Raw genomic sequence first — 12,864 nt, forward strand, 5'->3', positions numbered from 1 at the left:
GGGAGGCCCAGTCTACTGCTGTCACATTTCCGGCAAACTGTATAAGAAAGGACCCAATTCCCCAGTGCCCCACAAAGTCACCCACAGGGGCCTTGGCCTGAGCAGTGCATGGCCTCTCAGGCCGTCAAAGCTGCCAGAGTCAGACAAACAGCAGTCAGGGTGAGTGCAAGGGGGGTGTAGCTGAGGGCCGTCTGGGGACCCACATTCCCAGTTCTGGAGATTCAACCGCTTACTTCCCATGAGCGAGCCATACCCGTCACATCACCAAAATCTTTCCACATAAACCTGTGTTGTTCTGAAGTGAGTTGGGTTGTCACTCTTGATCAGAAAGTGTCACACAAATGTCCCATGGTAATCCAGCTTCTTCCATCCCAGCAGCCAAGGCCGTGGTCCCGAGCCCCCATCAGCAGAGGAGGTGCAATGTTCCCTGGGGCATCACCTCCCTCCCTTTCCTGGGCAAATTTATAGATTAACAAATACCTGCCTTATTACTTAACCTCGATAAACCCAGATCTGTCATCTGTAGAGGAGTTGTTCTAAAGATCAAATAAGACAATAGATCATGGTTTAGTCCACCGTCTGGCACAGATAAGCATTTGGTACACAGTGGTGGTCTTGCTGCTGGTATTGATGGTGGAGATACTATTGTCACTTCTGGATTCTGCAGAAAGCAGTCTTTTTGACATCCTTTTCTTTAACCAGCCCACTAGAAGCAGTGTGACCAGGGCAGAGCAGAGCAATCTTTGGGTCCACCAAGGTCTTCCCACAATAAGGGCTGTCAATCTTGTCCCCTACCTCTGCTTCACGCAACATTGGTACAACTAAATTTTTGAGCTTGTTGAAAATTTGGTTTTGGTCTGGTTTCTAAGATTTGCTTTTCTCAAAAGATTTGCCAGGGCCCAAGAGGGGGCAAATGTAAGGAAGAAAGAAAGAAGGAAGGAAGGGTGGGAGGGAGGGAGGGAGGAAGGAAAGCCATGGGGTGAGGGCAAGCACATCCGTCCCTAACACTAGCTTAAGGAGAGCAGAGCTGATTAACAGATAGGAGCTTGTGAAATCCCAGGGGCCTGGGGCACATCACGTCAGGCTCGGTCTTTCAAAATATTATTTTCTTTTTGTAAATAAAAGTTACAAATGCTTAGTGTAGGAAAATGTTTAAATAAAATAATCAAGAACATAAAACTCAAACCTAATCTTACCTGCAGAGATCCTCAGTCACCATTTTACACTATTTCCAACTAGTCTTACATAATTGGAATCATATTCTACAGGTGGGCTTTACACCTTTCTTTCCTTCATTTTACTTCATGTCATGAGCATTTTTCAGTCTCATAAAAATTCTTTGACAACGTTCTTTTTAATGGCTGCCTAATATTCTCTTGTAAGGGTTATACCATGACTTACTGGGCTGGCCAAAAAGTTCGTTCAGGATTTTGCTATGCTCTTACGGAAAAACCCGAACTTTTTGGCCAGCCCAATATTTGGGGACATTGAGTGCAGTCTTAGCTTTGATTGCTAAATAGCACCAGCCTCTCTTTTGTCATGTCCACTCCAACTGGAATGACTCACTGTCACACCTACCAGGGTGCAGCTGTCATCCTGGCAAACATTCCCTCTGAAGGAGGAGGAACTTGGCTCCAGGAGGCTGGGGGGTGTGAAAGAGCAGTGTTAGCAGTGAGGGGGAGACATTCCCGCTGTTTGGTGACTTCCTGTCTCTGTCTCGCATCTCTGGAAGATAACATTTGGTTCCAACTGAGATACCATCGGGTCTGGCCCGGTGGGGTGCCTTGCCTCGTGCACGCCCCCTGCATGCCATCCAGCTGAGCAAGGGGATTTAGCTTTCCCAGAGTGATGACTGAAAATTGGCCGTGGATCAGGCGATGGGTCCCCTGCTGACTTCAGAATGTAAAACTCTTACAAGGATAAATAAGTCAGTGCCATATTGTTACCTGATTTACAGTTGCTTGTTTCCCCAGAGCAGTAGGGAACACTCCCTCTGAGGCACAGTCATGCACACGTGACCCTCACCTGGTTAAGTCATTAGGCACCGTGGCCAGCCCCTCCTGCTCTGACGGCCCCTGGGTGAAGGTCCAGAGTCTGGGTGAGGTGTGAGGTTTACAGCTCTGGGAGGGATTCGGGGATCCTAATGGGAGGAATGACAGATGTGGCTGGCCAAGCCACCTGCAGGCCTTGTGAATGTGCATTTTTCTGACATATGTTCTGTTTGCAAAGCATTTGACCATGCCGAGTTCTATGGGACACTAACATCACTCCCGTGGTAAAGGCAGGGATGCAGCAGGGAAAGAGGCTTGCCCGAGCACAGGGTGGCATTCTGTGGAGGAGTGGGAAAACACATGGCATAAAAAGGAACACAAAACGCAAAATAAAGAGAAACGCAAATGGACAGCAAGTCTGAAAAAATATTTAACCTCACCAGGAGTCAATTAAAGTCAAACAATCGTGTTTTACCTATAAAATTGAGAAAAATTATTTATAATAGAAAATTACCAGGGTGGGCAGAAAAGACACTCTATACACTGTTGGCAGCAGCAAAAATTTAAATTTAATAATGAGACTCAAAAGTCAACATCCAAAAGCCAACCCATTTGGTAGGTTATTCAGCATCTTGTCATTTAGCCTAAGGAAAATATCAGGGATGTCCCCAAGGATTTAGGTACAGACATATTCATGTAGTGTTATTAGCAATGGCAAAATATTAGAAACAGCTTAAACATCCCCAAATAGAGAATTAGTTAAATTAATCATGGTAACTGCATGTGATGGAATATCAAACAGCAATATTTTTTTAGTTTTTTGTGGTACGCTGGCCTCTCACTGCTGTGGCCTCTCCCGTTGCGGAGCACAGGCTCCAGACGCACAGGCTCAGCGGCCATGGCTCACGGGCCCAGCCGCTCCGTGGCATGTGGGATCTTCCTGGACCAGGGCACGAACCCGTGTCCCCTGCATCGGCAGGCAGACTCTCAACCACTGCGCCACCAGGGAAGCCCGAAACAGCAATATTTTTTAAATCACGTTTTTGAAATTACTTTTTTAATCGCATAGAAAAAAATGCTAATAAAAAGTAAGATACCGTGGGATCCCAATTTTGTTGATAGAGAGAGAGATATAAAGATAGATGTCTTTCTGTCTCTCTAATATATATGTAGATATTACATATGTGTATATACAGGAGATATATGTATATGAGAGAGATTTGTATGGTATATATGTCATACATACACATATAGAGAGAGACACACTGAGAGAGACAGAGAAAGAGAAACAGATGGAGAAGAACAGAAACAAAGGGGAAAGAACCCAGTACTCCCACATGTAAGCAATAGCCTGAGTCTTTCTGGCCACTTGGTGGCAGTTTGGAAAGTGTTCCTTACTATCTTCTTATAACCTATCTTAGTTTAAGAATAAGCCCATAATAAATGGTTGGGGCTTTGAAAGTTTGTTTGAAAAGACGATCTAGGTCTAGTCTGAATGATTTGTGAATTACTTATGCACTAATATATATTTATTGATCATAAATCAGAGGATTTCAGACAGGGTCTGGGTCTTAGATTTCCTTAGTGGAGGGGTGGGGATCTCCATCACCTGGAGTTCCCTCCCATCACAAGGGGAAGGACAGCAGACTGTCAGTGTTTCCACAGCCCTTTAGAAACCCTGTGTTCTTGTAAGGAGGCTACAGAGGTGAACCCAAACCAGGACTTCCTTTGTCTTTTTCTGAAATTATATCAGTTCTGTTATACATGTTGTTGGATCAGCCACACTGCAGCCGGTTAGATATGTCTTTGACTAATAAGAGAATTGGAAGATGAATTAAATGATAGTGAACAAACGACATTTGCTTGGTAGCTTGATGTGCAGAACTCTTCCAAAACGATGGGTCTCTTAAACAAAAGTAATAAAGAGGGTTGCCGATAGTGAAAAAGCATTAGAGCCAGACCTGCACTTTCTCCACTGTGCCTTTCCTCTGGTCTAATCTTTCAGGAGCTCTGGAAGAAGTGCGGGTCTGGCTCAAATGTTGTCATGCATAAAGGGGATGATGACGACTTCCTCACAGAGGGGATGTGAGGATTCTATATAGAAACATAGCCCATGGAAATATGCACACCCTACGACCCAGCAATGCCACTCTCATGGAGATTTCCAACAGAAATGCTTACAGGTGTTCACCAAAAGGTACATAATACACTGCTCACAGCAGCACCATTTGTAACACCTCCAAACTGGCGACAACTCAGTGCCCATCAGCGGTGGAACGGATAAGCAAACTGTGGTATATTCACACAAGGGAATCCTGTTCAGCCATGAGAACGAACAACCTAGAACCGCATGCCACAGCACTATGTGGAGTCAAGAAAGCCAGACATAAAATAACACAGGCTGTAGGACGCCATTTATAAAATGTACAGAAACAGGAAGAGATAACCTATGCTGTTAGAGGTTTACCTTTGAGGGTGTAGGGACTGGAGGGGAGCTTGCAGAGGGCCTTGGGGTGCTGGTAATATCCTGCTGTTTGATCTGTGGGATGGTTACACGGGTATGTTCGGTCTCAAACAAATTCATCGAACTCTCCACTTTGGATGTTGCAGATTTCTGTGTGTCTATTATACTTTAAGAGAAAGTTAAAAAGAAAACTAGCTTGGTGCCTGGCACAAAGCCATATTACTTGTTAACGTCATCGCTGTAAAGCTCTTACTTACTGGCAAAGCCCTAGGTCTGAGTCTAGATGAGGATGATGGTGAAATGAAGAAAAAGAGAAAGAAAGAACAGGGAAAGGACAAGAGGGATGTGGTGGGCAGACCCCCAAGGTGCCCCCAGCCCATGATCTCTGCTTCCTTGTGTCCATGCCCTTGTGTGACTCTCTCCCCTTGAGTGTGGGCAGGACCTGTGACTTGATTCTAACCAACAGACTATGACAAAGGTGATGGGGTGTATGTGATTATGTCACACAAGATGGTAGCGCCATCTTGCAGGAAACTCTCTCTCCTGGGCTGGCTGTGAGGAAACAGGTGGCCACACTGGGAACCCCCACATGGAAAACAGCCTGTAGGACCTGAGAGCAGCCTCCAACCAAGAGCCAGCCAAAAACAAGCTCTCAGTCCTACAACCTCAAGGAACTGAATGCTGCCAACAGGCATGTGAGCAGGGAAATGGATCCATCCCCAGTCGAGCCTCCAGAGGAGAGTGCAGCCCTGGGCAGCATCTTGATGGCAGCATTATGAGACCCTAAGCAGAGGATTCAGCTAAACCTGCCTGGAGTCCTGACCGGCAGAAACTATGGGATAATAAATGGGTATTAAGCTGCTACGTTTGTGGTAATTTGTTACACAGCAATAGATAGTACAAGGGAGGGCAAACAGCCATGCACATGGTGGGTATAAAATATGTCTGATGACATGAATGGAAATTGTGACCCTACATTTCAGAGTATTTCTGTTTAAGGTGACCCTGTGATCTAGATGTCCCTCCTGTAATGGCTGGCCATTTGTCCCCCAGCAGGACTAAGCTTGGAGTCTGCCATCACTGAGGTCATCACTCAGACACACCTGGGCATGGATCAAGGCCATTTGACCTTGGGAAAGTTCCTTAACACCTCTGAGTCTCAGTTTTTTTTGACTGGTGGGGATAGTGATGTTTTGCCGGGCACAAGGCACACAACGAAGACTAGGTTTCTTCCTTCCTTGCAAAATGACACGTTACTGCACTCAGAAACAGAAGGTCAGACAGAGTGAGAGGAAGTCTGGAACATTCTGGGCCCACCTGAAGCAGATGAATGAAATTAAGCTACCACATGAAGAAATGGAGCAAGAGACCTTCTAGTTTCAGGCTAGGCGATCCCTCAGACAGAGGGCCCCCCAGCCAGGAGCTTCCATCTTGGGACAGTAGCACACACACACAGACCTCTACAATCAACTGCACCAACTCACACATACAGATCAATATATCAGAGCAAGAGAGAAGGAAGCAGGCAGGGCAGTTTGCCAAAGACAGATTCTGTGCATGGGCTGTTGAGCTGAATTTCTGGTCCAATAAATCAATCTGCCTTAAGAGAGCTCTTCCAAGTCCACGACTGTAATTGGAGCTACCTTCCTCACGGGCTGTTTGTTATGTTCAAGGTCAGGTGACAAGTACAGGTCTTCAGAGTCACACATAGTCACTCTTCGCCTGCCTCTGGAAAAACTCTGCAATATCTGGAGAATCGGCTAAGAGCTAGTCTGTCTGCAGGTGGTTGAAAAGTTGGGAGAAATAGGGTTGGCTTAACCCCTGATTTCTCTCCTTATTGGATCTCCAGGCCTCACTTCAACATTCTCACTAGGATGCCTCCCCTAAAACCAACATTAATTTGCTATTTGCTGAGTCTTGCTGTAGCAGAGATACCTGGGCACCAGCCCAAAAAAGAATCAGATGATAATAACGGTTGCTGTTTATTGAGACCTGATTCGGTGCCAGCCAATGCACCAACCATGCATTTCACATGTGTTACTTCGTTTAAATCCACAACAAACCCGAGAGCCAATTCCACTGGGTGTCTGTTTTCACAGATGAAAAACAAGTCCAATGAAGTTAAATAGCTTTTGCCTAAGGTCATAAAGCTGGGAGTTGACACAGTCAAGATTAGAAGTGAGGTCTTTCTGACACCAAAAGCAGTTTCTAAGCAAAAAGCTACACTCTGGGTCTGACTAGTAGATAACTGGTTGTATCATCGTCAAGTCTCACTCATTGTTGGCCTACTTATGTGAAGGGCTGCGCATGAATGTGAAGCAATAGTCCCTAGTCTCACAGTATCCACAGGGTACTGGGGGAAGGCAGAGAACATGCATGTAAGGATTATTAACATCTCCAGTGCCATATGAACCTGTACTGAGCACACTAGTGGAATCTGATGGAGAGAGAGCTGCCCGTGGACAGGTAGGGTCAGGGAGTATTTCTTCCAGCAGAGGGGACCTGAGCTAGAGTGAGGTCACTCCAGACTTGATGGTTGAAAAGGACGAGGAGGGCATTCTAGTCCTCCAGAGTGCCACACAGCAAAGGCAAGGAGGTGGCAATGGGCAGAGAGCTCAGGAGCACACGATTGGCTGGGAAGAGGATTTGTGAAAAGCAATGATGGGAAATAGGACAGAAGGCTCAAGCCTGGCTGAAGGCTGATTTCATTCTACAGCCAACACGAGGTTTAGTTGAGAAGACACCTGCGACTGTATACAACTTGGAAGGTGACCAGTCCCTTCACCTGTTTAAGTGACCACATTCACATGTTGGCAGCGCCCCTCCAAGGCAAGCTTTGCGGCTGCCTTCTCTCGGCTTCTCCTAGGCACCCAAATGAGCTGTTCGGAGATGGAAGCGACTTAGGAATGGGGCAGTGTCTCCAGAAGGCTAGAACCAGATCTTCAGACCATCACCCCCACTGTCTGCTCAGGCCAGGAGCTCGATATGGGGGTGTCCGCAGGGGGCCAGCCTGGATCCTTCTGTTCTCAGTAGAAGGGCCCTGTCACCAGCAACCTCAGTGCCAACAGTTCCTTGCTCACCCCTCCCACAAGAAAGGTGAAAGACCCTGGCCAGGGGACCTTTATTGTAGAAGCGTTACTGAGCAGACCCTGCTTTTTAGAGATGTTTGTAAACTGGTAAGTAACAGCCCCGGCAAGCTCTTTATTCTAAGAGCAGCCCGGACACCTTAGCCGTGAGCGCCTGCTTTGGGACTGTGCAGCTGACCTGCATTTCATCAAGGATGGAGACAGGTGAGAAACCCAGGGGCCGGGTTTGCGCTAGAGAAGGTGGAAAGTCATCTGCACACTGTATAAACTGGAGCAGCCCGCACTTGGAGTGGGGAAGAAGTTTAATAATAGTAAACAAACTTCCTTGGAAAGGGGTGACCTAAAGGGGAACCGGTTATTAGGGGAAAAAAAAACACCACCACTGCTTTTATAGTAACCCTCCTCAGTCTATAAGGAGAAAACCTCTCTTCGGTGTAAACAACCTCCTAACATGAGTCACCCCAAGACCAGCTCCCAACCCTCAGCGCAGGAAGCAGGGCACAGAGAAGCAGTCAGGTGTCGATTACAGGAGCCCTTCAGGGCAGGAAGCAAGGGGAGTTATAATAGTAAATCAATTTCACATAAGTGGGATTAGCAGTCCCACTGCTTACCCTGCCTGGAATGCTGTGTCTGTCCTTTGCCAGGAGACAGAAAAACCTTAACGGCTGAGCAGGAGCCAGGTCACAGCACTGTCGCCTACCCGCGCTTAAGGACACCTCCTCTGGAAATATAAGGCAGAGAAATGTTTGTGTTTGAAAAGACATTCCGAGTTGGGAAGAGATGTACGTGGGGGGAAAGCAGCCTCCCATCCATGGTTCGGCCACCTTTTATGGTGGCCATGATGCCCCATGAGCCAATGGAACCCTAAATGCAACCTAAACAGTGGCAGAGGGGTCGCCCAGGGCTTGGGGTGAATCGGGGGCAGTGCGTTCTAAGGACAGACCCATCAGGAGCTTCCATTCCAGGCTCAGTATGTGTTGGTTTTATTTTTAAATTGTCAACCTCTTGTTTGTTTGTTTGAGCTTCTTAAGGCTTCTGCTCCTTTCACAGTTTGAGAGCGGCCTCTGCTCAGGCAAGTGGAGTGCTCGGTTCTCCGGGACCCTGGGGACTACGGGGCACAGGGTTTGAGGTATGTCAGGCCAGCTAGGTTCCTCATCTGCAAAGTCGGGTTAGTCAGACTTCATAGAGTTGCTGCGAGGACTAAAGTAAATTAAGTTAGAAGCAAAAAGCCCCTAATCCGAGCTCTGCCATGCTGAAGGTGTACACGTCGATTAATAGCAGCTCCCTTCCCCCCACCCCTGCTTCCCATAAAACAAGATCTGTACTGGACACTATCTAAGGAGTCTCTCAGTATCAAAATCTTCCTAAGGTGGTGAGAATCACCCTCCCTTGAGGTAGTTCTCAGTCAGGACCTCCAGGGATACTTCACGAGGCTGTGGTCCTCACTCTGCCTTTGCCTAGAACCTTGAGCTAAATCAAGGTGGATCTGCAACCCGAGGCTGCAGAGGGGAGGCGTCAGGGAGGAACATTCTTCTGAGTCCTTTAACCAGGGGTTCCTAAACCTTTTCAACTATACCCACTTGGGCAGCTCCAAAGAACACCAACGTCCCACCTGTTTATTCCATGCCTCTCCTGAGTTTGGTAATTAGGGAATGAGCTTAAAGGGAAGGAGGTGAGAATCGCAGAGGAACCCAATGAATTTGTTGCACTGAACTTGTTGAACATGTGACATCAGACTCACTACCCATTTGTATTAAAAGAGAAGAGCCTGACATACACTGGATTTTACATCGTGAGTGAACGGCCTCTGGTCTCAAAAACAACCCTACTTAGATGTATTACACTAATCTAAATTGTGAGATGCAAGTTAGAATAGAATAGCATAAATCCACAGGCAGGCAAGACACTAAGGAAGTGTGCCTACACTAGAGTGTGGCCAATGGTGCCAGGTTGCCCAGATTTTCCCAGTTTTAGCACTGAAAATTCCACATCCTGGCAAAACCCTCAGTCCTGACCAGATTGGGTTGGCTGGCTGTTCACTCTACCATACAAGCAAACTGTGAGGGATTGTGTGTCTGTCTCCTTTAGCAACTGGGATCTATAAGGGATTATTTACTAAACTACAATTCATTTATATCCACGTCTGAATGGTGGACTATTTTATAGGACCAAAATACCCACTCTAGGGCAAACCAAAATCTCTCATCAGACTAAAATGGAAAATGAGGGCACAAAACCAATAGTGACTTATAAATAAAAAGTATGAATAGCAGCTATTGGAAACCACAACAACTCAAAATGAATGCCAGACAACTAACCAAAAAGCATCCTTCCAAAAACTGGAGGAATTCCACCTGTGTATAGCCTGGAATAACACACTTGAGTCCTTGGTGAACCCTGCAAACACTAATTTTAGCTTATGAATACCAAATTCTTGAGGGTTGCTGTCAAGCAGCCTTTAATTGTACATGAGAAGGAAAGTGTATGAGTCGCCTGCAGGAACCAGGAGAAAGACTGGCGTTCCTGGGTCACTAACAGTCATCAAAACAACACTTAGTTCCCACCAGTGTCATGGCCAACGCCTTCAAAGGCACTGCATTAACTCATTTAATAAATGAGAAAACTAAGACCCAGGGAAGCTAAATGACTTTTCAAAGCTATGATTGTCATAGAGACCCCAAAAAGATTTTCTGAGTATTATAGAGGTGTGTTAGAGAGCAGAGCTGTAGGGTTTTCAGGTACTTAATCTGTCCTATTTAATCACTCCCTCCAGATACATCTAAATACTGAAAGAGGATTGATTCAGTTGGTCCCCAAAAAGATATGTTGTGGTTCTAACCCCCAGTATCTGTGAATGTGACCTTGTTGGGAAATAGGGTCTGTGAAGATGTAATCCAGTTAAGACACAGTCATCAGGGTGGGTCCTAATCCAGTATGACAGGTGTCCTTATAGGAAGAGGTAGAATGAGACACACACACAGGCGAACACCCTGTGAAGACACCGACACAGAGGGAAGACGGCCATGTGAAGACCGAGATCTGAGAGATGCTGCCACCAGCCAAGGAACACCTGGGGCTACCAGAAGCAAGAGGCAAGGGAGGATCCTCCCCTAGAAGCTTCAAAGGATCCTCCCCTAGAAGCTTCAGCCCTGCCCACACTTTGATTTCCAACTTCTAGCCTCCAGGACTGTGAGGGAATACATTTCTGTTGTTTTAAGCCACTTGGTCTGTGGTACTTAGTCGCAGCTGCTCCAGGAAACTCATACAAGACCTCTAAGTGGCTCTCAGCCCTCAGGGGCTGGGTATCTGGGGAACAAAAGAGGGAGGGACAGTTCCTAATCCGTGTCTTCACTGTGTCTTCCCTGTCTCTGTGATAGCAACATCAGCGTGCTTTGGAGTCTCCCTCCCTGGGGAGGTGGGCACACGGCTCAGGTACGGAGAGGGTGGATGATGTCTGGGCAGCAGGAGGGTGGGGGGCCCTGGCAGGCACGCTCCCTTGCTCACTGAGGGTGCTGTTCTTGGTCGAGTGCTTCCAGGAGGACCCCTTGACATTTTCCTGTCCACACGCCATTTGGCAAGGGCACTGTATTCGATGAGCCATCCTGCCCTTGTCTGTTTTTTTCTAGGACAAAAGCAAATTGCTCATCAGATTACTGGGGGAGGGGCTACCTCTGTGGAAACTAAGAAGATTGCACATTATTTTGATTTCAGGTTTAACATCTTACAAAGCAACATACAGACTTGGTTGGGTTACAAACTGCTCTGTGATCTGACTGCCTGTGAGCTTCCACCCAGAGGAAAGAGGAAGCTTCCCAGGGCCAGGATGGCATCAGCCAGTGCAAGGTCGATGGTTATAAACATTCACCAGACACAAGTATGATTCTAATTTTATAAAATAAATGTACTTACATATGTATCTGTATATGAAAATACCTGGAAGGGAAACACCAAATGCTATCTATCCAGGGTAGAATTACGAATGCTTTAATTTACTTTTATCACTTTTCTAATATTGCTACAATACACTCTAATGGAAGGAAAGTTGTAATAAAACTAACAAAAGGAAAACCACCCATAGTTACAGCTCTTGAGCACAAATGCCGTTATTATTTTGATGCCTGATGGACAGCTGAAAACATGCAGAGAGCGATAATGATGTAAGTACACATAATACGTAACGTTAACCCTTTCTTACTCTGTAAAGGAATAAAGAGAGCTTTTTCCAGTGAAGCACCTTTTTTCCTAGCTGGAAACACATTATCCCGTGTTTACAAAACTGTGGTTTCACTTGAAGTCATCACAAGCATCTCCCGTGTTGTTCTAAACCCTTCATTCTTAATAAGATTTAATAGGTGCATAACAGTCCCCTAAGTGTATAAACCTTCATTTACTTAGTCCCTATAATTGGACATTTTAATTTTAGGTTTGGAATTCTAAAATTAGGAATTTTGTGTTTCACTTCTAACATCAAAAATTCAGAGCGCCAGAGAATTTACAGGTTGTATTATGTCTTTTAATCCCTTTGGTTTATTTTTATTAATGAGCAGTAATTTACTCCGTAACTCTCTGCGGCTCATATGCATGTGTTTATTTAGGTCTCATCAAAGTGTTATCCCCCTTTCTTTAAATTACAACTTTTTAAACGTCTCCAGCATTTTGTGTCCCAGGATACACTTTGATTTGCCCTCCCCTGTGGGATGGCAACTTCCCTTCTGCTGAAGCTGAAAGAGGGTTTGCAGAAGCTGCTTTAGAGCTGAGATTCTCCTAACATGCCTGGTCCATGAAGTCGGCTGCACCTGGCCTGAGGGAGGTGGGGCTCTGCTGGTCAGCCACCGCCCTGTTCTCCCACCAACACTCACGATCTGGAAATCAGCCGAGTTGCAGCTTTGGTTGTTTGACGGAAGCTTGGGTTTGGGCCTGTTTTGCCCCATACCAGCCGGGTGGCATTCTTGCCACTATTTTGCACTTTGCTACTAGTCTTGTTGGAATGAAAGTGATTTTGAATATCAGTTGATATTGAGTAAAAGAATACTATTTCTGCCACCATGCCTCCACTTTCCTGAAACCCCAGGGCTATTTTCAACTTGAATCCTGCCCTTCCTTCACCCATATGACTCCCCTGCCTTTCTGCAAGGAGGCAGATATGTGACATATGTCACTCTTCATCCCGTGCCTGTGGCCAAATCACCGAGTGGTCACTACATTTTTTCCGGCAAAGCCTGGACGCAGCGCTGGTTGGCAAGACACCTGAGGAAGAAAACTGTGTGATCCTTGGACTCAGTGATGTTTCGTGTCTCTTCCAATGATGATATTCTATGAACCT

The sequence above is a fragment of the Tursiops truncatus genome, chromosome 16 (assembly GCF_011762595.2).
Source record: "Tursiops truncatus isolate mTurTru1 chromosome 16, mTurTru1.mat.Y, whole genome shotgun sequence".
Lineage (NCBI taxonomy): Eukaryota > Metazoa > Chordata > Mammalia > Artiodactyla > Delphinidae > Tursiops > Tursiops truncatus.